The sequence below is a fragment of the Microcebus murinus genome, chromosome X, assembly GCF_040939455.1.
Source record: "Microcebus murinus isolate Inina chromosome X, M.murinus_Inina_mat1.0, whole genome shotgun sequence".
NCBI lineage: Eukaryota > Metazoa > Chordata > Mammalia > Primates > Cheirogaleidae > Microcebus > Microcebus murinus.
Genome location: NC_134136.1, coordinates 15,579,257 through 15,606,344, shown reverse-complemented (window position 1 = coordinate 15,606,344; position 27,088 = coordinate 15,579,257). Strand labels below are relative to the sequence as shown.

At 39.9% G+C, this 27,088-nt stretch overlaps 1 pseudogene; it reads right to left on the bottom strand.

The window, feature by feature from the left end:
• Positions 1–22,688: 22,688 nt before the first annotated feature.
• Positions 22,689–24,090, bottom strand: LOC142865827 (cyclin-I-like; annotated as a pseudogene).
• Positions 24,091–27,088: the final 2,998 nt, after the last annotated feature.

The window sequence follows — 27,088 nt, the reverse complement described above, 5'->3', positions numbered from 1 at the left end:
GGTTGCTGTCTCTTTCTAAGGGGCTGGTGCTCCTCTTTGGGGGTGTGTTTTCTGTTTGTTTCTTCATATTTCCGGAGTTCCTTCACTGATTTCTTCCCACATCGCTCAGTTGTTGTTTCTTTCCTTTAGGTTTTCATTTGGGTATTCACACGTCTTGTTTAGTTTCTGAGCTGGTAGGTGGTGTTGCTCACTGGTGGTGGCCGTCATTGGGCTGGTGTCTGCAGGTCTCTCTACCCCCTGGGGAGCCCACCAGCAGTCTGAGATGCAGTGGAGGGGAAACGACCTATTCACCAACCTTCCCGCTGGTCTCCGGGCTGCTCCAGCGGCCTCCCGTCTTCTGCCTCCTTAATTACACAGGTGGAGATAGATGGCAGGAATGGGAACAGTTCCTATCTCAGCTCCACCCCCAAGGCGGGGCTAGAAACTTTGGAGCCAAAGGCCCAGCCCCAAGTCACCAGAGTGTGTGGGTCGTAAAATCTCTCTGCCTTATATCCCCCAAAGACCGCCTCCTACAAGGATAGGCCCTGCCCAGGCAAACTCCAGGGCCTGGACACTGAGCGCAGGAGACCTGTGCAGGGAGAGACTGTCCTGAAGCCGGCAGGCCGGTAGCCAGACCCACCAATCCCCGTCTTCTGTCTCTTCAATTACACAGGTGGATATAAGTGGTAGGAATGGGAACAGTTCCTATCTCAGCTCCGCCTCCAAGGCGGGGACAGAGATTTTGGGGCCAAAGGCTCAGCCACAAGATGCTGGAGCATTGTGGACGTAAAGTCTCTCTGCCTAATAACCACCAAGGGCAGCCTCCTATGAAGTTCGGCCCTGCCCCAGCGGGCTCCAGAGCCTGGACACAGAGCGCGGGATGCCTGTGCAGGGAGAGACTGACCAGAAGCGGGCAGGCAGGCAATGGGACCCACCAATCCCTGTCTTCTGTTTCCTTAATTCCACAGGTGGAGATAAGCGGCAGGAATAGGAACAGTTCCTATCTCAGCCCCGCCCCCAAGGCTGGGACAGAGACTTTGGAGCCCATGGTGGGGCTCCGGGTCGCAGGAGAGTGTGGAAGGCAATGTTTCTCTGCCTTAAATCCACCAAGGGCAATCTCCCCTGTAGTACTGCCCCGTCCAGGCAGGGTCCACTCTCTGAGCACAGAGTCAGTGCCACCTGTGCAGCAAGTGATGGTCCAATATCAAATTGGTGGAGCAGGGATGCATAGCAGCACTCTCTCTGCGCCTCCCCTCCAAACCCCGAGCCCAAGTCAGCACTGGAATGCCAAGTCAGCGCTGGAATGCAGGGGCGGGAGCGGTGCAGGAGGGGCAGAGGGAGGGGGTCCTAATGGATCAAGGAATCTAACTTTGCGCACTCTGACCTCTCAGTGCTATCCCAAACCTCCTCTATATCCAAAATCAAAGCCTCCTTCTGTGTAAACTCCCCTTAACCTTGACCTGGGAGTGTTCTGCAGGGAGATGCCCGAGTGGGCTCTGGTTCCTGGTGTGTGGAGAGTGGTTGCTGGGCTCGGACCCTCCCCCACCTTAAACTGTGGCAGCTGTGTGCTCTGGAGAACTCAGAGTGTTCCCTGCTCTAGTCTCTCCACATGGCTTAGTTCCGCGCTGCCACTTCTTACCAACTTCAGGCACCTCCCAGCCTACGTGGAAGTGGAGCTCGGTGTAGGAGGGGGTGTTTCTCAGCACCAGGGAGGGCTGGCGCCACTGCCAGCTGGCAGCGGCTTAAACCACGCCTCACTCCCTCCCTCCTGTGTGCCTCCGAATCCCCGATTTTTGCAGAAGAATAATCGATTCACCTTTGCTTTAGGCTGTAATTGGTCCTATCCCTCCGTTTCCTGGTGGATGTCTGCAGGCTTGCAAAGCTGGTCCTGTGGAAGTGCAGATCGCTCATGTGTGGCTATCCGCTTTCTTCACTTTTCGCTCTGGGAGCAGAGAGCCAGGAGGGCACCCCTACTCCGTCATTTTTCCATTCCTACTTTTTTCTATATTTATTAGTTGTCCAATTAATTTCTTTCTATTTATAGTAGAGACAGGGGTCTTACTCTTGCTCCGGCTGGTTTCGAACTCCTGACCTTGAGCAATCCACCCACCTCAGCCTCCCAGAATGCTAGGATTACAGGCATGAGCCACCGCGACCGGCCCTTGGTAAACTTTTGAACTTAGTTTCTCAACTGTAAATTAGCAGTGATAAAACCTACTTGATGGAACTGAGTGGGTCCAAAGCTATTACATAGCTAAGTGCTTAATACATTATTAGTACTAAATAAAATGCTTAATTTTGCTTTGATCATTGTTGCAATTATTTTGGTATTCATTGTCATCATTATTCTTCTCTTTTTCAGAAGTACTGCAATAGTGTAAATAGCCTGGGAATTTTGAAGAGAAAAGACAAGGGTATAGGAGAGAAATTACTGACAGCTAAACAGCCCACCTTCCAATTTTGATGTCGGCTGGCTCTATTAATATAATCAATGGAGAAACAATGCTCAGAAGGTTTAGAAAATATGAAGGGAAGAAATAGTAAATTTGAGGCTTCTGGCTCCATGCAGTTGAAGATTCCATTATATTAAAACAACAAAAAAAGTGGTTTTGTTTATTAATATAAACTGAAATTCATCTGAGTATTCTAAAATAGCTTTTACTTATTTCAAAATAACTTCATTTTCATTTTTGAAAATTAAATATTTGAGGTAAGCAGAAAGACAAAAAATAAGAATGACACGTGATCCTAAAATCCCACAGATAACAACCATTTGCCTTTTGATGCATAGCCTTCCAACTTTTCTCAAACCATATGTAAACCTTTTAAGAAAAATAAGATCCAATTCCATATGCTAATTTAAACTTGAAGTTTTCACTCAATACAAAATTATGAATTTCTTCCATTTCAATGAATACCGAATTACTCTAATACTTTTAAGATACATAGCACTCTGTTATATGAAAGTACCAGAATTTATTCAACATTTTCATTATTTTATAGTTTTTCATTTTTCACTGCCAAAAATGACACTGTGATGAACATCCTTCTAAGTAAATCTTTCTGTTCATTCTGTATCATTTCTTTTAGATAAATTGTTAGAGAAATATTCTTGAATCAAAAACTATATAATGTGTTAGGTATATGTGTATATATATATATGTATATATATATATATATATATATATATATATATATATATATATGAATAAAGAGGAGGGTCATTGTGGTTCTTGAAGTCAAAAAAGCATGAGTTAGAATTCCAGTAACTAAATTTACCAGTCATGTGATCTTGGGGAGGTTTCTTAACTCACTGTGATTCTGTTTTCTCATCTATAGTAATGGAAATAAATAACTGCCTGCTACATAGGGTTGGTGTGAGAAAATATATGTGAACTTCTCAGCCCAGTGCCAAGCATACCATAAGTCTTTGTTGAAATATACATTAGTAATTATGTAATTTATATATATAAAATTAGTAATTTATATATATATATAAATTAAATATGTATTAATATATTTAAACTGCATGTATCCTTAGACATAAGCCACCATAAATGTTATAACCCAAGCAGTCTTAGAAGTAACAGTGAGGTCCCTTCACAACTCTCAGTTATACTAATAAAGAGAACATACAGTGTATGGGCTCAGATATATGCAAATATCACAAGAGAAAGAGTGTTTTCCAGGCAAAAAGGTGGAAGAGAGTACTAGACTGCAACCTAATCAATGGTATTGACAAGTCTAAAGATTATGATAACAGAAAGAGATTGGTCAATTTTGAAATGAAATACATGCATTGAGGAGTGACTGTTACAGGGGCATTATCTTGGAGGAAAGTTCATTCATGAACTAACATGAATGTTTGCCCAGTAGGTCTACCCTTCCAGTAGAGATGAGTGCATTACTGCCCTAACTGGAAGACAATAGCCATGGAAATTATTCAGCTCACTTCCTTGCTCTCTTTGCAGGTTTATTTGATTACCTTCTGATTATAATTGGCTCTCTACATAAACTTTTCTATAGAAAAGAGAATGGACTGACTAAATGAATCTAAGTATTTCAGCCCATGTGGAAGTTATATTTTAAGAGTAAATTAGTAAATTGGTATTTTGTTTTGTATCTCAGTATTTTTTGTGAATTTGATGAGCACAAACTATTCTCCACAATCCATGTTATCTTTGAGGCAGTATCAAGACTGAGTTACTGGCCCTGCAAAGCAAGATCAATTTAGTAAACCCATCTCCCACTGCCTTCTCTGCTCCCAAAGCTGCTTTCAGTCAGAGGATGATTTTCCCAGAGATGAGAACTTTCAAAGTTATCAAAATAGTTGTGCTTCTAAATTATTGTGTATGACATATACCCTATACCCTGAATTATAGGCTTCAAAACTGAAAAAAAAAAATCTTTTTATTTCAAACCATTTCAATCTGTCCTGAGTTTAAAATCTATATTAAAGCATAAAAAACAATGATTGTATTTTTCCTCTCTGGTTCTATTGTAATATCACTTTCTTGTTAGGTATGTAATACCAGAATCTTCCCAAACAAAGGCCTTTGTGTCCTGGAAATTGGTATTGCATAGCACTTGAGAGGCTGGGTGTAACTCAGTCAAGAACAGAGATAATTGCTCTCCACTGAGCTCCAATATTGCCCCAGATTACTTGAGGCATTCCTGTTTCTCATATAATACATGATGGTTTAGGCAAACTTTGTATGACACCCTCATAATTCATTCACCCTGCACCATACTTTTTGTCCTCCCTTGTATTTTATTTTGACTTCTCATTGATTGGATATTCTCTAACTGCCTGTATATTGAGATAAAGATAGGTAAATACCAACTTTTCTATTCAGACCATGTGGGCTTGTTCAAAAGCTCTAGCACAGAAACTTAGCGATTTTGATACATTTGATAGCTCTCCTCTTTGGGAAAATCATCCTCTTTAACCTAAAGCAGCTTTGGGAGTAGAGAGGGTACAGGGAGATGGGTTTGCTAAATTGATCCTACTGATCAATGGGATGACAAATGTGACAACAAGCTCATCCTCCTATTCAAGTGTAACTTCACTAATGGAAAAAAAATAACAAATAGCTGAGATGCAGACCCCATTCGGAGAGAGTCAATAATATCTTCTTCCTACTCAAAATGATAGGGCCCATCCTGTAATACATTTTTAAAAACTAAATTCCACTCATTCTTTGAAATAAGTAATATATATACATATATAATAAAATAAAAAACAAATAAAGGGGTATATAGTGAGAATCAAGTCTCCCTTTTACCCAATAAGTTTCCTTCTTGAAAGGCAATTGTTGTTAAAATTGTTTGAATACAGTTTCTGACATAATCTATGCATATTTAAATTTCTTTTATACAAATGATAATATAAATCCTTGCTTCTTTACTTAAAACAATCATGGAATTGTTGAATATACCTCAGTAGAGAGCAACATATTTTGATGGCTTTATGATATTCCATTATGTGGATATGAAAATTCATTTAATTAATCCCCCTTTTGGTAGATATCTAAGCTTTATTCATAGCAACCGTATGTTGGGATCATAACTGTACTGTTGGGATCTTCTTTTTTCTTCCTCCCTATTCCTGGACACAAAGGCATTTAATGCCTTCTTACTATTCCTTGTGTACTCAAAATTCTGTATATTTTCCCCAAAATTGGTACATCTTCAATGGGAGCATCCTTCTTCTCCTAATTTTATAATTACCATTCATAGCACAGCATCTTTTACAATGTGCTCCACAAACATTGGATTTAATTCTTCAGACTGGTTATATCAGTTGCTATGTGCCAGAAGGAAAATAATCTGATTAACCAAATCACACTAACTAGTGAACAACAATACATCTTATAATCTTGCTGGATGTGTTTTCATTTTAAAAGAAGACTCAAAAATCAGAGATGAATCTACAAGGACTTAAATCGCAAATTAATGTGAATAAATCAGGCAATGTGGAATAGCACAAACATTTTAACAATGCTGATATTACCAATCCATGAACATGGGATGTTTTTCCATGGGAAAATGTTTGTGTCATCTATAATTTCTTTCATCAGTGTTTTGTAGTTCTCCTTGTAGAGATCCTCACTTCCTTGTTTAAGTATATTCCTAAGTATTTTATTTTCTTTGTAGCTACTGTAAATGATATTGAGTCCTTGATTTGACTCTCAGCTTGACTGTTATTTGTATATGGAAATGCTGCTGATTTGTGTACATTTTGTAACCTGAGATTTTGCTGAATTTATTTATAAATTCTAGGAGTCTTTTGGTAGAGTCTTTAGGGTTTTCTAGATACAAGATCATATTGTCAGAAAACAGGGATAGTTTAACCTCCTCCTTCCTAATTTGGGTGCCCTTTATTTCTTTATCTTGACTGATTGCTCTGGCTAAGACTTCCAGTAGCATGTTGAATAGAACTGGTGACAGTGGGAACCCTTGTCTTGTTCCAGTTCTCAGGGAGAATGCTTTCAACTTTTGCCCATTTAGTATGATTTGGTTGTGGCTTTGTCATGTATAACTTTTATAATTCTGAGATATATTCCTTCTATGCCTTTTTTGTAGAGAGTTTTTATCATGAAAGGGTGCTGGGTTTTGTTGAATGCTTTTTCTGCATCTAGTGAGATGATCATATGGTCTTTGTTTTTGCTTTTTCTTATGTGGTGAATGACGTTTATTGATTTACAAATGTTGAACAATCCTTTCATCCCTGAGATGAAACCAACTTGATCAAAATGGTGAATTATCTTTTTTATGTGCTATTGAATTTGGTTTGCTAGTATTTTTATAGTTAAGGATTTTTGCATCTATGTTCATAAAGGACAGAGGTCTGTAGTTTTCTTTTTTTGTTGTGTCCTTTCCTGGCTTTGGTATTCAATCAATAGTTTTATCAACAGAAATTATTAAATATATTATATATGCTTGACAGTTCTATGTGCCAAGGAAGTGTTGAAAAAATACACAAGATCCCTACTCTTGTGAAACTTGCATTGAAATAAACACATGGAAATAAACAACAAAATATTAAGTGGTTATAAGTGCCATGCTGAACTAAAATAGGAATTTATTACTTAGATATATTAAATTTTAAAAAATCACTAAGGAGTTAAATGTTAAACTGAGCCCTGTGTGATAGGTGAGAAAGAAACAACCAGGTGATGTTCTGGGAAAAGGAAGGCATAATTTAGAAAAAAAGACAATAATTTAGAATATTGTTGAAGTAGTCCAATGAGAAATGCTGTTAAGACTATGGAAGGAGTAGGAATAGAGGAAAAGGGATGGCTTCAAGAAACATTTAGGAAGAAAAACTTATGATGGATTGGGTATAATTACTGGATTTGGTGACTGTGTAGTTGATGGTGCTGTGTTCTAAGATAAGAAACACTAGATAAGCAGCAACTTTGGGGAAAAAGATGAGATCAGACTGTTAGAGATTAGATAGATAGATAGATAAATAGATCGATCTTCAGTTCAAGAGAAAGGTCTGAGTAAGACTTGTGAATTGTCAGCATGGTAGACAATCATTCAACCATGGGAATGAATGAGATAATCTAATAAATGTATAGAGAAATGGAAAGGGCCCAGGTCAGAACTTGCACATTATCAGACTTAAAGGATTGAGTCTCAAATACCATTCAACTATGTAAATGTTCATACCTTTCTGTTGTAAGTTTGTCTTAGTGCAGTACCACATAAAGCAGAAAACAAATATTGTCTATAATTAGACCTTCCTAAAATCACTTCAAATCTGATGCAATTATCACTTTAGCCCACAAATCAAGTCAGGATGCAGGTCTGTGTATCTATGTGTATGTGTTTATAGTTTGGCTGTTTGTCTATATAATTTTATCTTTATTTTGAGTCTTCCTAGTAATTCTTTGTCTGAAAATTCTTTCAATTCCAAAAAACAATTCACCTGATTATTTTTTTCAAGCTGTGATCAACTATGTTAGTACCATTATTTTTCTCGTGTGTAGTTCGGATATGCTGAAAAGCTGACACCAAGATGGGATTAGATGTATAAGAAATTCATTGGGGGAGAGAAAAGGAAAAGGAGGGAGAGATTTCATATGACAATTCAGGTCTGATACTTAGGGGAGAAGGAAGTGAAGAGGAAGGGAAGAAAGAAGGGTGAAAAAAGTCTTCAACTGCAGCACAGTTCCAAGAATGGTTCAGCAAAGCCAATGGGGAAGCCTCAGGACAAAGTTTCCCATTGAAGGAGTCCTGCATCTCTCAAGGATAATCTTGCTTTTGTATACCCCCAATGCTTAGTCTTTGGCTAGAAGCAGCTCACAGAAAGCATTGCCTCATCATGAATGCAGTGGTAAATCCAGAGGAGCCACAGATGGAGCCATCAGTCAATTTTGCTCCCTGTAGCATGAGATCTGAGTGGCATTTTTACATGGCTGCCACACCTCAATGATACTTAGTATTGCATCATGGACAGATGCTTCAAGCAATGGATTATTATTTTATATTTAGCTATAACTAGAACTTACTAACTATATGACCTTGTAAAACCACTAAAACTTTCTGGCCCCTAGCTTTACTATTGGTAAAATGTGAATTATGATATGTGCCTTACTTGCTTTAATAAATTTGTAAGGATCAAATGAGATTATAAATGGGAAATTATAATATTCTATGTCTACATCTAGTATGGCTTCCACTAGCCACTTGTGACTACTATGCTCTTTAAATGTGCCCAGTCTATGTTAAGATGTGCTCTAAGTGTAAAATACACAACAGATTTTGGATACTTGGTAGAAAAAATAGAAAAATATTCCATTAATATTATTTAGATTGATCATATGTTTAAATGATAATATTTTGTATGTATTGGGTTAAATGGAATATGGTATTACAAGTAATCTCATCTAATTTTTAAACTTATTTTAAAAGTTTTTAAATGTTGTTACTGGAAAATTTAAAATTACATATGTGGCTCACATTACATTTCTATTAGATTGTGCTGTTGACTGTGCCTTAACCATATGTGACCATGACTACCCTCAGTTTTAAAGCCTTGCTAAAAATCAGTGTGAGTTATAAAGGAATGTTATGTTAGGAGCTATAAATAATAAAAGGACTATATTCAACTATAGTTGATGAAAGATAATGGACATCATATTTTTTGACATTTCAAAACTTGCACTAAAACATTTTTTTTTTAAAATTACTACTTACATATTGTTTGTCATTTAAATAGAGATATCCTTTCCATGAAAAAAATGGCAATGGCCAACAAATATCTCTCAGTCCAATGGATATGGCTACTCCTCAGGTTCTCTCCAGACACTCAGTCATCTTCAGGGGATAATAGAAAAGGTAACTCGGAATCGAAATTAATTACTTAGATGTTCTCTTTTATCTAATTGAATTTGGGAGAGCTTTGAAAGAAGATTAGAATTAAATCCTAAGGTGTTAGATAGCATTGTAAGGAGGCAGATTTGAAACTATCCCTTGATAAATGTCAATTTTATTTCAAGTCTCTATTAAGGACACATATTGTCACAATAAGGAGTCATCACAGACACAGAGAAGATTTGTGCACTCATCCACTGATCTCATAGTTCCAACTTCAGGGAATTAAAGATATTTTGTGGGTTCAACAAATATTATAGATTTTTTAAAAGACTGGGGCCTCTGACCACTTTGACTTAAAATTATTAGATCAAATCCAGGAATCTTCTATTAGTGGGCTGACAGCCTGAGATATCCATGGGCACTAAGAGAGGGGAGGTACCTGCTCCTTGGTCTTCATATCAACTTTTAATAATTCCAGTAAATGTTTTCTATTTCATCCCAACTCCCATTTGGAAGGCTTGTTGTTGGATGATATCAAGATTATGAAGATAATAAATTGGTTGCTTCTTCTTCTGCTGATGCTGCTGCTGTTGCTGCTGTTGCTGCATGAACATGGTGCACTGCACCCCTGATCCCTTGGGCTCAAATAATCATCCTGCCTTAGCTTCCTGAGTAGCTGGGACTACAGGGGCATGCCACCACGCCTGGCTCAGAAGGACTGTTTTTAGACAGGAGCACAGAGTTCATTTTTTGTAATAGGTTAGAAAGTAGAGAATATGAGCAATGATTCAGGTAGGTGATTATATTTTGTGTGTGAATCTGTAGAAAGTTTTCTCAGTGAATTAAAAAGCAAGATTATTAACTAAGACTGATGATTGGGGAAGACATGTTGGAGGCTTGAAGACAAAAACGGTGTAATAATAAAATGTGGTATATGCATACCATGGAGTTCTATTCAGCCACAAAAAAAAAAACACAAAAAAACAAAAAAAACACAATGGTGGTATAGCACCTCTTGTATTATCCTGGATAGAGCTGGAGCCCATTTTATTAAGTGAAGTATCCCAAGAATGGAAAAATAAACACAACATGAGCTCACCATCAAATTGATTTTAACTGATCAACACATTAAGTGCACCTATAGTAATAACATTCATCAGGTGTCAGGCAGATGGGAAGGAGGAGGAAGGGATGGGAATATACACACCTAATGAGTACGGTGCACACCATCTGAGGGATGGACATGCTTGAAGCTCTGACTAGCGTGGGTCAAGGGCAATATATGTAACCAAAACATTTGTACCCCCATAATATGCTGAAATTAAAAAGAAAAAAAAAGAAGACAAAAGAGGTGTAAAGGCAGGATACTAGATACTTGTTTAGATAATCACCAATAAGTAAATTCAAGCCCTTTTTGATCATTTAACTGTCCCTTCTCTACTGGATCATTCTCATCAGCATGCAAATGTACTGTAATTTCTTCCATCTAAAAAATGGTCACTCTTAACCCCACTTCATTTTTCTGCTCTCCTTTAAAATATAGCCCTTTGAATTGTTATCTGTACTAATTGTTTCGAATTTTTTTCTCCAATTCTATCTTAAGTTTCTTCAATTATACTTTCATCTGAATACTCTGTGACACTCATGTCAATGTCATTACACTAATCCATGGGTCAAGTCTCAGTTTTCATCTTACTTGGAATTCCAACATCATTTGTCCTAACTGTTCACTTCCTTGAAACACTTTGTACACTCGGATTGTAGGGCACCACTCTCTTGATCTTCCCCCTAGCTTGTGGGCAACTCAAACTTAATATGTTTGAAACTAAATCCTTCCTGTTGACCTCCCCAAACCTGTTTTTCCCACAAACTTTATTGACTCTTTAAATGGCACATCCATCCTTTACATTGTTTAAGCTAATAAACCTAGAAGTCATATTTGACTGGTCTCTTCATACCCCACAACTCATCCATCAGCAAATTATATTGGCCTTATTGATTATATCCAGAATCTTATCACTTATGACTGCCTCCAATACTACCACCTTTAGTAGCCTGTCTACAAATATTGCCTTCAACAATTATTCCCAACTCTTCCCATCAAAAAATGGAGTTTATCACACCTCTTCTTAAATCTAGGCTGATCTTATGGATTATTTTGTCCAATAGAAAGAGGCATGGGTGACAGTGTACCAGTTCTGGGGCTAGGAAGTCCTCCTTTCTGAACTTTGAACATGCCAAGCATGCTCCTATCTTTTGTATTTCTTGATTCCTCTTTCTGGAACACTCTTTTCCTAGATATCCTCATAGCTTGTTATCTCACAAGGTATGTGAATTTGTTCAATTTCACCTTGTGAATGATGTTTCTCTGGTCATCCTGTTTAAAATAGGAATGCCCCATTCTCCCCAATTCCCTTCCACATCTTATTTTTATTTGTTGCACTTACCATTTTCTGACATACTGTGTGTGTGTGTGTGTGTGTGTGTGTGTGTGTGTGTGTGTTCTATTTCTCCTCCCTAAAATTAAAACTTCTTGAGGGCCAGATATTTTTTATTTTTGTTCATTGCTGTATTGCTAGTGCTTAGAATACTCAATAAACATTTGTTGAATGAAAAACTGATAACCTAATAACCCTCTTGTTACTGTATTTAGCATTGCTAAGTTGGATGCTACCAGGGAAACATTGGGTGGTGGATCCAAGAACATCTTTTTATCATTCTATCAGCCTTAAATTAGCAATAGTGATGTGGACTCTCTTTTAAACCAATCCCACTTTCAGGCTGGCAACACCATCCAAGGAAGACAGTGAGAGCCATATTAGATGCACACAGGGCTGATTCTGACAAAATGGTATTTGGTCCACAGATTTGGTTCTATTTTTAAAGTTGTAACCACAGCAACCCTGAATTATGTAATCTTAAAACCAACCTCAGGAAGAGGTTAAGGATTAGACCAATTTCAGTGGGAAAATCAAGAGCTAGAATCATTAGCGGAATGGGGAAGTAGAAAGTATTTTCCAGAGGTTACTAGGTATAAATATTTTAAAGCCATGAGTACTTGTCATATAATGGCAGAAATGTTGGTTAATTGAGGCATTTTATTGTGTACTATCTTGCTCTGTGGAAGAGTGGTTGAAATATTTGGTATATTATCTATAAAATACTAGCCCATGGTTATCAGTGACAATGTTAGAGTGGGGGTGGGAGTTTTCCCATCTGTTCCAAAATGTTTATGAACTTCCTTTTTGTTTGGTATGTACGTTTGAAATTTTCTTCATCATATGTAAAGTGATATGAAAACCATGACTTTCAATAAGTTGTCTCCCTATGGTAGTCACTAATGCTGTTTTCAAATGTTTTTGGCTCCACTGATAGTCATTAAATAATTCTGGCTCTACTCTGTCAGAGTCCATGATAGGATTACACTTCCTGGCACTCTTGTGCTTTGGTAGATCCAGGACTAGTTATGGCCAATGAATTTTAAGCAAAAGTGGGATATGCATTCTTGGGATGGAGCATTTAATGGCAGGAAAGAGAACCTCATAGCTTTGTTTCCCTCTGGCATGGCTACTGGAAATGTAGAGGAGATATTACAACTGATGCCACAAAAATAAAAAGGATCATAAGGGACTACTATGAACAATAATACGTCAACAAATTGCATAACCTAGCAGAAATGGATAAATTCCTAAATGCATGCAACCTACCAAGACTAAATTGTGAAGAAATAGAAAATCCAAACAGACCAATAACAAGTAAGATGATTGAGTCAGTAATAAAAAACTTCAAAACAATTGAGAAGTCTGCTGTTAGTCTGATGGGTTTTCCTTTGTAGGTTACCTGCTTTTTTCACCTTACAGCTTGCAGGAGGACCTCTTTCATGTTTATTTTGGCCAGTCTGATGACTATTTGTTGTGGTGTCTTCCTGTTTGCAATGAGTCTCCAAGGAATCCTTTGGGCTTCTTGTACTGGGATAACTCGATTTATGGCAAGGCCAGGGAAATTTTCCTTCATTATATCCTCAAATAGTTTATCCAACCCTTGTATATTTTCTTCTTCACCCTCAGGGATGTCTAAAATTTTCATGTTAGGCCTTTCCACATAATCCAACATTTCTTATAGGTTTTGTTCTTTTCTCTTATATCTCCGCTCTATCTCTCCAACTGACTTATGTAATTGAAAGGTGTTATCTTCAATCTCTGAGATTCTTTCTTCTGCTTGATCTACTCTATTTTTGGGGGTTTCCACTGTGTTTTATAATTCTTTGAATAACTTCTTCATTTCCAGAAGTTCTGTTTGATTTTTCTTTAATATTTTAATTTCTTTTTTTTTCTTTTTTCCCAAATTCTGTGGGTACAAATATTGTTAGGGTTACATATCTTTCCCCTGCCCCCTTTCCCACCCCGCTCTGCCAGAGCTTCAAGCATGTCCAGTCTTCAAGTGGTGCGCCCTGCACCCACCATGAAAATGCATACCCTTCCCCTTCTCCCCCCTTCCACCTGTTTACCTCCCATTAACAAAATTTTTTTTTTTAGACATTTTGGTTACAGTGTGTTTCTCCCTAAAAAGGGATAGAGGTAATCCTTTTCCCCCTACAATGCTCATCACATCCTTAAGATGTGGGTTTCCTCCCCTCAGATCCCTGTTGAACACTACAATTATTTGAACACCAAAGCTTTAGGCTGTCAGTACCAATTTGATGGCGAGTAGATGTGTAGCCCATTTTCCAGGTCTTGTGTCACCTTGCTTTGTATTACAGGCTTAAGCTTAATCCACGATAGCATAAACGGTGCTAGTTCACTATCATTTCTTAGGATTGAGTAATATTACATTATGAGTATATACCACATTTTAGTTATCCATTCATGAATTTATGGGCACTTGGGTAGTTTCCATGTCTGTGCAATAGTGAATTGTGCTGCTATCAACATTTGGGTGCAGATGTCTTTATAATAGAGTGACTTATGTTCTTTTGGATAGATGCCCAACAATGCTATTGTTGGGTCAAATGGTATTTCTATTTCTAGTTGTCGGAGGAATCTCCAAATTCTTTTCCACAAAGGTTGCACTAATTTGCAGTCCCACCAGCAGTGTAAGAGTGTTCCTGTCTCTCCGCATCCTCGCCAGCATTTGTTGTTTTGGGATTTCTTGATACAGGCCATTCTCTCTGGGGTTAGGTGGTATCTCATTGTGGTTTTGATTTGCATTTCTCTAATGATTAGAGATGTTGAACATTTTTTTATATGTTTGCATGCCATTATTCTGTCTTCTTTGGAGAAGTTTTTGTTCATTTCCATTGCCCATTTCTTGATGGGGTTGTTTGATTTTTTTCTTGTTTATTCTTTTAAGTTCTAGATAGAATCTTGTTATTAGTTCTTTATCGGAAGTGTAGAGAGCAAATATTTTCTCCCATTCTGTGGGTTGTCTATTTGCTCTAATGATCGTTTACTTGGCAGTGCAGAAACTTTTAATTTTATCAGATCCCATTTGTTTATTTTAGCTGTAGAGGTGATTGCCTTGGGGGTCTTCCTCATAAATTCTTTGCCTAGACCAATATCTGATAGGGTTTTCCCAACATCTTCTTCTAGAATTCCTAAAGTTTCATGTCTTAGGTTTAGGTCTGTTATCCATCTTGAGTGAATTTTTGTGAAAGGTGAGAGGTTGGGGTCCTGATTTGCTCTTCTGCATGTTGCTAACCAGTTTTCCCAGCACCATTTATTGAAGAGAGAATTTTTTCCCATAGTATATTATTGTCTGCTTTATCAAAGATTAGGTTACCATATACAGATGGTTTGATCTCTGGAATCTCAGATCTATTCCAGATATCGATGTTTCTGTTCTTGTGCTAGTATCAGGCAGATTTTACTATTATTGCCTTATAGTACAGCTTAAAGTCAGGAAGACTGATCCCTCCCAGTTTGTTTTTCTTACTTAAGATTGCTTTGGCTACACGTCATTTTCTCTGGTTCCATACAAAGCGAAGGACTGTTTTTTCTAGATCTGTAAAGAATGCTGGTGGTATTTTGATGGGAATTGCATTGATTTATTAGATCACCTTAGGTAATATTGACATTTTAACAATATTGATTCTTCCTAGCCATGAGCATGGTAGATTTTTCCATCTGTTTAAATCATCTGCAATTTCTTTTTTTAGTGTTTCATAGTTCTCCTTATATAAATCTTTCGTATCTCTCATTAGATAAACTCTTAGATATTTAATTTTCTTTGGAGCTATAGTAAAGGGTATTGCGTTTTTGATTTGGGTTTCTACTTGATGGTTTTTGGCATATATGAATGCTTCTGATTTGTGTATATTGATTTTATATCCTGAAACTTTACCGAATTCATTTATCAGATCTAGGAGATTCTTGGATGAGTCCATGGGGTTTTCTAGATATAATATCATATCATCAGCAAAGAGTGAGAGTTCGATCTCTTCTGACCCAATTTCGATGCCCTTAATACCCCTCTCATGCCTGATTGCTATAGCTAAGACTTCAACTACTATGTTGAATAGGATGGGGAGAAAGTGGGCATCCTTGTCTAGTTCCAGTTCAAAGCAGGAATGATTTTAATTTTTCCCCATTTAGAATGATGTTAGCTGTTGGTTTGTCATAGATGGATTTGATAAATTTAAGGTATGGGCCGTCTATGCCCATTTTGTTAAGGGTTTTTATCATAAAGGTATGTTAGACTTTATCAAATGCTTTCTGCATCTATTGACAGAATCATATGGTCTTTGTTATTGGCTTTATTTATAAAGTGGATTGCATTTATAGACTTGTGTATGTTGAACCAGCCTTGCATGCTAGGAATAACCTCCACTTGGTCATGGTGAATTATTTTTTTGATGTGCTGGTGAATTCTATTTGCTAAAATTTTGTTTAGGATTTTTGCATCTATATTCATGAGGGATATTGGTCTGTAATTTTCTTTTTTTGTTGCATCCTTTCCTGGCTTTGGTATCAAGGTGATATTGGCTTCGTAGAATGAGTTAGGAAGGGTACCATCCTTCTCAATGGTGTGGAATAGTTTCTGTAGTATAGGTGTGAGTTCATCCTTCAATGTATGGTAGAACTCCGAGGTGTAGCCATCTGGCCCGGGACTTTTCCATTTGGGGAGGTTTTTAATTACTGCTTCAATTTCTGAGCTTGTGATTGGTCTGTTCTGGAACTCATTGTCCTCCTGGGTGAACTTAGTGAGGTTGTGTGATTCCAGGAATCTGTCCATTTCATCTTCATTCTGTAGTTTTGGGGCATATAGATTTCTATAGTAATCAAACATAATGTTTTGTATTTCTGTGGAGTCTGTTGTGATCTCTCCTTTTTCATTTCTTCTTGAGGTTATTAGAGTCCTTTCCCTTTGAGTTCTTGTCAGCTTAGCCAGAGGGCTGTCAATTTTGTTGATCTTTTCGAAAAACCAGCTTCTGGCTTTGTTGATCTTCCATATAGTTCTCTTATTCTCCATTTCATTTAGTTGAGCTTTGATCTTAGATATTTCTTTTCTTCTGCCAGGATTGTAATTGGTTTGCTCTTCTTTGTCCAATTCCTTGAGTCTATTCATTAACTTGTTGGTGTCTAATCTTTCTGTTTTTTGGATGTGAGCATTTATTGCTATTAGTGTTCCTCTCAGATATGCTTTTGCTGTATCCCAAATTTTTTGGTAAGATGTGGCTCCATTGTCATTTTGTTCAAAGAAATTCTTGATTTCCCTCTGAATGTCTTCCTTGACCCAATAGTCATTCAACAGTAGGTTGTTTAGTTTCCATGACTTAGTGATGTGGTGTGTATTTCTGTTAGAGTTGAGCTCTAATTTTATACCACTATGGTCAGAGAAGACACAGGGTATTATTCTTATTTTCTTCAACTTTTTGAGATCTGCTTTGCAGCCTAGTATGTGATCAATTTTTGAGAAGGTTTCATGGGCTGCTGAGAAGAATGTAAATTAAACTTTATTTGGGTGAAATGTTCTGTATAGATCTATCAGACCTTTTTGTTCAATATCTTTGATTAGGTCCCTTATTTCTTTACTTAATTTCTGTTTGGAGGATCTATCCAGTTCATTTAGTGGTGTATTGAAGTCCCCTGCTACTATGGAAGTATTGTTTAGGGTGGTATTTAGCTACGACAAGGTTTGCTTTATGTAATTGGGTGCTCCTGAATTGGGAGCATAAATATTAAGAATTGTTAGGTCTTCTTGTTGGATCTTCCCTTTCACCATTATGAAGTGGCCTTCTTTATCCTTTTAACTTTTGTTACTTTAAAACTAATGTTGTCTGCAAATAATATAGCAACTCCTGCTTTCTTTTGACTTCCATTTGCTTGGATGATAGTTTTCCATCCCTTGATCTTCAGCCAGGAGGCATCTTTATGTTTTAGGTGTGTTTCCTATAGACAGCAAATACTGGGCTTGTGGAATTTTATCCACTCTGCCAGCCTATGTCTCTTCAGAGGACAGTTTAAACCATTTACATTTATTGAGAGGATTGAAATTGGAGGAAGATTTCTGTTCATATTGATGGGTGAAGTCCTGTTGTTTCGACTTAGAAATTGTGTCATCATGAAGTTTGAGATCTAGACTTTAATTCTTTGTGGCTTTCATTTTGAGTAGTGCCTATTGCCCTGTTCACTGTGGAAGGCAGGTCTGAGAATTTCCTGTAGTGCTTGTCTGGTCTTTGCATATTCCTTCATCTATTGCTTGTCTGAGAAGGATTTTATTTAACCCTCATAGATGAAACTTAATTTTGCTGGATAAAATATTCTAGGTTGGGCTCTGTTCTGTTTTAGAAGATTAAAGATAGGCACCCACTCCCTCCTGGCTTGTAAGTTTTCAGATGAGAAGTCTGCGGTTAGTCTGATAGGCTTTCCTTTGTAGGTTATTTGTTGTTTACACCTTGCTGTACGAAGGATGGCTTCTTTCACATTTACTTTGGTCAACTTAATAACCACATGACGAGGCGATTGCCTATTTGCATTGTGTCTCCCAGGGGTTCTGTGCACTTCTTGAATTTGGATATCCAGATTTCTAGCTAGGCCCGGCATATTTTCCTCCAGTATGCTGTAGAATAAGTTTTCCAACCCTTGTGAGTGTTCCTCTTCCCCCTTCTGGAATGCCAATCATTCTGAGGTTTGGCTTTTTAACATCATCCCATTCTTCCTATAAGCTTTGATTTTGTCTCTTGTTTCTGTGTACCCTTTCTTCCTCTGATTTGTTTAGCGTGTAGGTATAATCTTCAAGCTCTGAGATTCTTTCCTCAGCATGATCTATTCTGTTTTTGAGGCTTTCCACTGTGTTGTGGAGTTCCTTGAATGTTTCCTTCATTGCTAGAATTTCTGCTTGGTTTCTCTGAATTACCTCTATATCTTTGGAGAATTTTTCATTCTTTTCCTGGATTATTCTTGTGGTTTCTCTATGTTGGGATTCTATTTTCTCTTCGATTCCATTGAGCTTTCTCACAATCCATATTCGGAATTCTTCATCTGTTAGTTTAATCATATTATGTAAGTTGGTGTCCATTGGTGGAGAGTGATTATTTTCTTTTGGAGGTGACTTTTCTCTCTGATATTTCATGGTTCCTGAAGTTTTTCGCTGGTCTTCCTCATCTGGATACTTTGTTGAGGACCAGATGTGCTGGAAGTCAATTATAAGCTGTGTACTTGGATTCCAAAGGAATGATCCTTGGGAGACCTGGGGAGGATGTGTTCTGCTCATGTATCACCTTTCCCAAGGGTTCTTCGAGTCCTCAGGACTAGCAGCCTCCTTTGCTTATCTACCTTGCTACGACAGGCTCTACTCTCTGGGCACAGAACGCCAACCACTGAGTGCAGCAAGATACCCCTCAGGTTCAAACTTGTGAGAAAGCTGCCTAACAAAGCACCACTCTCAACTTTCCACCCTTATAAATTCAGCTTTCAAGGCCACCTGCCCAATTAGGGCAGGGGGGAAGACTAAGTTTACTACCAGGGCCGCCCTCTGCAGTGTTTTCACACTAAGGAGTGGCTCGATGGAAGCAGCTCTTGGGTTCGGACCCTCTCCCACTTGCTTCTGCTTCAGTGGAGCACTGGGAGCTCAATAAGTTGCTTTCTCTGGATGCCCGAACAGTTCAGCCAGTTTAGGGTAGAAGAGGTGCCAGGGAAGTGCTTGAGCACTGCCCACCGCAGCTTCTCCAAACTTCGGGGCAGTGTGGCAGTGCTAGGTAGTAGCTGCAGGGTTTGGACTCTTTCTTCTGCTGCTACTGGTTCAGTGGGGTTCTGGCAATTAATAGAGGTGCCTTCTCCAGCCGCTTGAAGAGTTTGTCTGGCTTAGGGTAGTAGGGATGCCTGGCAAACTTCTCCTGCGCAGTCCTCCACAACTTCTCCAAGCCACAGGGGTAGAGTAACGGGGTCAGGAGCAGGCACAGAGCTGGGCCCTTCTCCCTACCCACTACTGCTCCTGAGGTCCTGTGGGCTTGATAGGCTGCCCTCTCCTGAAGCAGGAACAGATCAGCTGGTTTGGGATTCTGGGTAAGCCCAGAAAACACCTCCTGAGCTGATCTGCCCCGAGGAAGCCTGGAGAACGTCTCCTACACAACTCTGCGCGGAGTCTCCAAGCTGCGGGGGCTGGGTGGTGGAGCGGGGGAGCAGGCACAAAGCTGTGCCCTTCTTCCTACCCACTATCACTTCAATGGGGCTGTGGGCTTGACAGGCTGCCGTCCCCTGAAGCAGAAACAGTTCAGCTGGCCTTGGGCCCTGAGGAAGCTGGGAGAACATCTCCCGTGTTGCTCCGCGCAGAGTCTCCAAGCCACAGAGTATCCAAGCCACGGGGGCTGGGCGCCGGAAAGGTGGGTTGGAGGAGTGGGGGAGCAGACACAGAACTGGGCCCTTCTCCCCACCCACTACTGCTTCATTGGAGCTGTGGGCTCAATGGGCTGCTGTCCCCTGAAGCAGAAACAGTCCAGCTGGCCCTGGGCCCCCTGGGGAAGCCATGAGAACGTCTCCCCCTCGGCTCCGCGTGGAGTCTCCAAGCCGCAGGGGGGCTGCACAGCAGGACTAGGGAGCAGGTGCTGGGTGCAGACCCTTTCTGCACTCCCCACTGCTTCGGTGGGGCACTGTGTAGAATTCTAAATGCTGCCTGTTTCAGACTCCTCTCCAAACTTCTCGTCTGCCCACGTTGCCACCTCCCATCAACCTCAGGCAGTTCCCTGCCTGTGTGGGCGTGGGGACCAGTGGGGAAGGGATCGTCTCCCTATGTTGGGGAGAAGGGGTGCCTCCTGCGGCCAGCCCGTGGGGCAGCTGGCGCATGGGCGGGCTCCCTCCCCACTATGCTTCTGAATCCCTGGGTTTTGTGAAAGAATTTCGGTTCACCTTTAATTGTTGTCCACAATTTCCATATCCCAGTGACTCTTTGCAGTTCTGCGAGTCTGATCCAGAGTAGGTGCAGGTGGTCCGCAAGTGGTTGTCTGTCCTCTTCACCCCTCACCCCGAGAGCTGAGAGTCAAGAGGTCAGCCCTAATCTGCCATTTTTTCTCTCCCAATATTTTAATTTCTTTATTGAATTTTTCTTCCAAAGCCTGGATTTTTTTGTGTGTATGTGTATGTGTATGTGTATGTGTGTGTCTGTGTGGTTTCTTTGTGTTGGTTATCCATTTTCTCTTGCATATCATTGAGTTTTCCTACAATCCATGTTCAAAATTCTTCTATCACTTTAGTGTTCTGAATTTGGTTGATATTCATTGCTAGAGAGCTGGTGTTTCCCTTTGGCAGTGTCATTTCAGTTTAGTTCTTCATACTTCCAGAGTTAAATTGCTAATTCCATCCCATCTGGAACAGTTGTTGGTTCTGACTTTTGGATTTTTCTTTAGATAATGACACACCCAGTTTAGTCTCTGAGCCATTAGGAGGTGCTTGCGGATGAGATTAAACCACACTCTATGTGATGAGTCAGTAAATGCAGTAAAAGGACATGCAAAATGATCTTCTTGTCAGTAGGTGGTGCTTGCCAGGAGGACCAAGCTGCAATGTTGTTTTTGGGTCCTGTGACCAGCTCTCCTTCCTCTGTAGAGGCACTCTACTGCCTCAGGTGGTGGGTGGGGTCCTGGGACTTCCAGATGTGTCCTTATTCTCCACCTTACTGGGGGTAGGTGGAGGAGTGAGGTTTGGTGAGGCTGGGTTGGGTGATCCTGCCCTCAAGCTCCACAAATGCTGTTAGCAGTGGTGAAAAGTCTGTTCTCTGCTTCTGGGAAAAGCTGCCAGGGAGGGGATGAAAAAGTCTCACTCAGCCAAAAAGTCTGTGTGTAGAGGTGGGGATGTCTGAAACCCACACTTTGGTGATATGAAGCAGTTTGGCAGTCTGGAGCAGTACTTACTCCTTTCCACCTCCCCTATTATATGGTTTCTCCTGGCCTTCTGCTGGCAGGCACAACCTCAAGCCAGGGAATCTCCTTGGACTGTGATGGGAATTGGAAGATTCCCTGCCAAGGATCATGGCCTGAGCTGGGAGTGTGGCCCTTACATGGGAGGAGGGTTCCCCCTTGTGCACATTGCAGCAAGGAACCACTCTTTTTTTTTTTTAAGGACAACTTTTTATTGCTACCAGAGGCTTTTATCATCAGTACATGGTGTGACTGCAATACCTTTTCCAGACTGTAAAAGGAGCTCAGGATCCAGAGGTCATTAAGAGAAATACATGGGGGCTGAGAAGGCAAGGGGAATAACTTTTATCAAGGAAATCCTAACAGATTAACATAAAACTAGGGTACTGAATACAGTTATTACATGTTATAGACTCAAATCATAGAGCTGCTCCAACACTTAGACAGTCTCTCCTACGATTATTGAGTGAAAACTGAGCAGTTACAAAAACCTTAATTTTAGTTATTACATATATGTTTCTTTGGTGAGCACCTGGATATATTAACTTTATCACAAATTCTTTTATGCAAATTCAAAGATGCTTTCAACAAATCTAAGAGTATCCTAATTACATGCCAGTTTTAAATTTCACTTTAAGATAAACAAAAATGAAAACGGTAATTATTTTTAAACTGTAGAAATTGAAATGAGACAAACATAAAATCAATGTGATAATATTTTCTATTGTCTATATTCTTTTTCTATTACCACCTCTGATTCATATTGGACAGCTCCCTCCAAAGTACCCTTTTCAGATTAACTGGAATTTCAATCATGGATTAAACATGGCTGTCACACTGAAATAATCTGTTCATTAAATTGCTAAAAAATAATTTTGGGGGTTTCCTATTCAGTAGAAGTCAGCATAGGTAAACATGCATCAAATTCATTAAGTACTCAATGGAGAAGCAAGCAAAAGCAAAAGGAAAAATAAATCAGGACACTGGGGACAGTTTTGCTAGCTATGAATTTTGGAACTTTTTAAAAAAACATTAAATGTGAATATTTTACATGGGGCAAGCTATATTACATTCCAGCAGAAAAAGAGTACAACTGACATACTAAAAAGAAATTTGCTTATTAAAAAATTTTGCATCTTTTGGATTTTTTATATCATTTTTTTTTTTTTTTTTGGTCTTTAAGTGGTTAAATAACGTTGAATTAGCTGGACAAGTAAATGAGGGGTTTTTTTTCTGGCTCACTTCAAATCAGCCTGATAAGGCATATATCCTTCTATAGCCATTCCTGGTCTTGCCTGTTCTCATCCCCAGAGTAGTCTACGTTAGTTTGCACTTGAAGGTAACACTTATTGAATCTACATGACAGAAACAGGCTGCAAAGGTGGACAAGGGGAAACATGTCCCTCTTGTCTTGACAAATCAGTGCCACACACAGAACCCACATTTTCTGAAGCATTATCTTCATTATAGAGCCGTTTGATTCCATCATAGAAGTCATCCACTTCCATTTCCTCTACTTTGCGCTTAGCAGAGGTGTGCTTGCACCCACTGGCAGCTGGGAGATGATGGTAGAAGGCTGCTGTACCTCTGACTGGCACTTCTGGCTTGCTGTTGTCCTTGGAGAAATCTGAGCCTGTGCTTTCTGAAGCAATTCAATTGTAAGAGGAAGCCAATCAGGAATAAGTTTCTCCATTTCCAAACTAACCATGGCTAAAGCAAGCATGGATCCTTTGAATTGTAGAAGCTGGTTGCAGGCCATACAGTGAAGTAGTTGCTTGGTGAGGACCGCCAAATGTTGAGACGGGCTCAATTTGGGCAAATTGAAAAGTAACTGAGGCCTAGTTTGACACTGCAATGGCATGGAAAATGTGAAGAAAATCCAATGGTGTGGCTGTGTGAAGATCCCAATTCAACTTATCCAGAATAATTCTCTCCATTCTCAGAATTTCAGATGAGGAACATCCACAGAAACTGTCTCTTGCCAATACTTTCAGTACTGGAATTCTCTCATCTTCCTCAACAGTCTTGGCAGCTAGGAAAAAACAGCTGATTGCAATACAACTCAAGTATTTTGGATGGGCCTTTACAGTAGCTAAAAACCTGTCCAAAAGACTGCTAGCCAGAGCAAATGTTTCGGGTAAAGGTTGAATTGGTACTTGAGTTTGGCCAACCACTGAATTACTTCATCTCTCTGGGATGGAGAAACATTCTGATTTGTAGGCATTTTCGGCACATTGACCTTCCACATCTGGGCTTCCCTAGAGATTGCCTTTTCCAATAGGAAAGACAATCTCTGGTTTTCCAAAGGTCCTGGAAACTTCATGATATCCTCTGGATCTGCCTGCCACCCAGCTTGATGTAGCTACCTCTTCCTCCTCCTCCTTGGCAGTGCTGTAGGCCTCACAGTGGTGACGCGGGGTCATCCGGGGACCCGTTACCACCACATGCTCCTCGGAGCGCAGTGGCGGGGAGCGGGCAGGGCCGGCTGAGGAGGGAGGCAAGGGGACCAGGCCGCGGGGCGCAGGCGCAAGCGCAGGCGCAGGACGCACGGCTGTGGCCGGTGGGCCAGTCAGCGAATTAGTTCCATGGCGCCCCTGGGCCTGAGGCCGCTGCTCGAGTCCGGGTGCTGAGGGGCCTCCCAGTCGCAATGGGGGGGGGGGGGAACCGGCTCTGCCCCTGCCAGGGGGAATCGCCTCCGAGGGGAAATGGTGAAAGGGGGAGAAAGGAGGAAAAAGGAAAAAAAAAGGAAGGGGAAAGGGGGAAAAAATAAGAAAAAGCAAGACAGAGGCGCGACCGCATCCGCTTGAGGGGAAGGCTGGGGAGGGAGGGGCAAGGACCCACTCTTCTTTGCCCCTGAAGGCACACACACCACAGTAGACTAGTTCACAAATATCGCTTCTGTGCCCTGGGCAATGCAATTGTGATCTGGGTGTAAAGAATATGGCCTGCAGGCCTGTCCCCTGGACCCAGAGATCAATCCCTTACCCTGACAGGGAGAAGAATGCTGGTCTCAAGTCACTCACGGGGTGGCAAAGCTAGAGCAATGTCCCTCTGCTTCAGGGTTTGTCTCATTCTGGTGGAGTCACAAGGCAAGCAGCACAAGGGAGGGCCATGGGGTACATTCCCACTTAGAACTGGAGCAGACAAGTTTGCCCTCTATCACCACTTCTATTATATATAGTGTTGGAAGTCCTACCCAGAGCAATCAGACAAGAGAAGGAAATCAAGGGCATCCAAAAAGGGGCAGAAGAGGTCAAACTATTGCTCTTTGATGATTATATTATCATAAATATTGAAAACGCAAAGATTCTGCCATAAACTACTGGAATTGATAAACAAATTCAGCAAAGTGTCAGGTTACAGAATCAATGTACAGAAATTAATAGCATTCCTATACACCAACAACAGTCAAACTGAGAACCAAATCAAAGACTCAATGCCCTTCACAATGGCAAAAAAGAAAATAAAATACCTAGGAATATGTTTAACTAAGGAGTTGAAAGACCTGTAGAGGGAGAACTATGAATCACTGAGGAAAAATTGCAGAAGATGTAAACAGGTGGAAAAATATACCATGCTCACAGGTTGGCAGAATCAACATTGTTAAAATGTCTATAGATCTATAGATCCCATTTAATCCCTGTTAAAATACCAACATCATTTTTCACAGATGTAGAAAGAATAACTCTATATTTTGTATAGCAACAGAGAAAACCCCATATAGCAAATGCAATCTTTTTTTTTTTTTGGCATATTATGGGGGTACAGATTTTAAGGTTTCAATAAATGCCCATTTACCCACCTCCCCCCAAAAGTCTGAGTCTCCATCATGACCATCCCCCAGATGGTGCACATCTCACTCATTATGTATGTATATACCCGCCCCCCACCCCCTTCCCAACTGCCCAATACCCTATTACTGTAGTACCTATGTGTTCACTTAGGTGCTACTCAGTTAATACCAGTTTGCTGGAGAATATATCTGGTGCTTGTTTTTCCATTCTTGGGATACTTCACTTAGTAGTATGGGTTCCAGCTCTAACCAGGAAAATATAAGATGTGCTATATCACCATTGTTTCTTAGAGCTGAATAGTACTCCATGGTATACATATGCCACATTTTATTAATCCATTCTTGGATTGATGGGCACTTGGGCTGTTTCCACAGCCTTGCAATTATGAATTGTGCTGCTATAAACATTCGAGTGCAGGTGTCTTTTTTGTAGAGTGCCATTGGATCATTTGGGTAGATGCCCAGCAATGGGATTGCTGGATCAAATGGTAGATTCACTTGTATCCCTTTAAGGTATCTCCATATTGCTTTCCACAGAGGTTGAACTAGTTTGCAGTCCCACCAGCAGTGTAGGAGTGCTCCTCTCTCTCCGCAACCACGCCAGCATTTATTGTTTGGAGATTTTTTGATAAAGGCCATTCTCACTGGGGTTAAGTGATATCTCATTGTGGTTTTGATTTGCATTTCCCTGATGATTAGAGATGTTGAGCATTTTTTCATATGTTTGTTGGCCATTCTTCTGTCTTCTTTAGAAAAATTTCTGTTCAAGTTCTTTACCCAATTTTTAATGGGGTTATTTGATTTTTTCTTCCTGATTTTTGTGAGTTCTAAGTATATTCTAGTTATCAGTCCCTTATCGGATGCATAGGATGCAAAAATTTTCTCCCATTCTGTAGGTTGTCTGTTTACTTTCATGGCTATTTCTTTGGCTGTGCAGAAGCTTTGTAGTTTGATCATGTCCCATTTATTTATTTTTGTTGCTGCTGTGATTGCCTTTGGGGACTTCTTCATAAACTCTTTGCCCAGGCCATGTCTAGGAGAGTGTTTCCAAATTTTTCCTCTAGAATTATAATAGTTTCATACCTTAGGTTTAAGTCTGTTATCCAGCGTGAGTTGGTTTTTGTGAGAGGTGAAAGGTGTGGGTCCTGTTTTAGCCTTCTGCAGGTGGCTATCCAGTTTTCCCAGCACCATTTATTGAAGAGGGATTCTTTTCCCCAGCGTATGTTTTTGTCTGCTTTGTCAAAGATTAGATGGCTATATGAGGACGGTTTTATATCAGGATTCTCAGATCTGTTCCACTGGTCAATATTCCTATTTTTGTGCCAATACCATATTGATTTAATTACTACAGCTTTGTAGTATAGTTTGATATCTGGCATATTAATGCCACCCATTTTGTTTTTGTTGCCTAGAATTGCTCTTGATATTCAGGGTCTTCTTTGGTTCCATACGAAGCGTAAAATTATTTTTTCTATATCTGTGAAGAATGCTGATGGGATTTTAATAGATATCGCATTGAATCTGTAGATCAGTTTGGGTAGTATAGACATTTTGATGATATTGAGTCTGCCGATGCACGAGCATGGTATGGATTTCCATCTGTTTACATCCTTTGCTATTTCCTTTCTCAGTGTTTCATA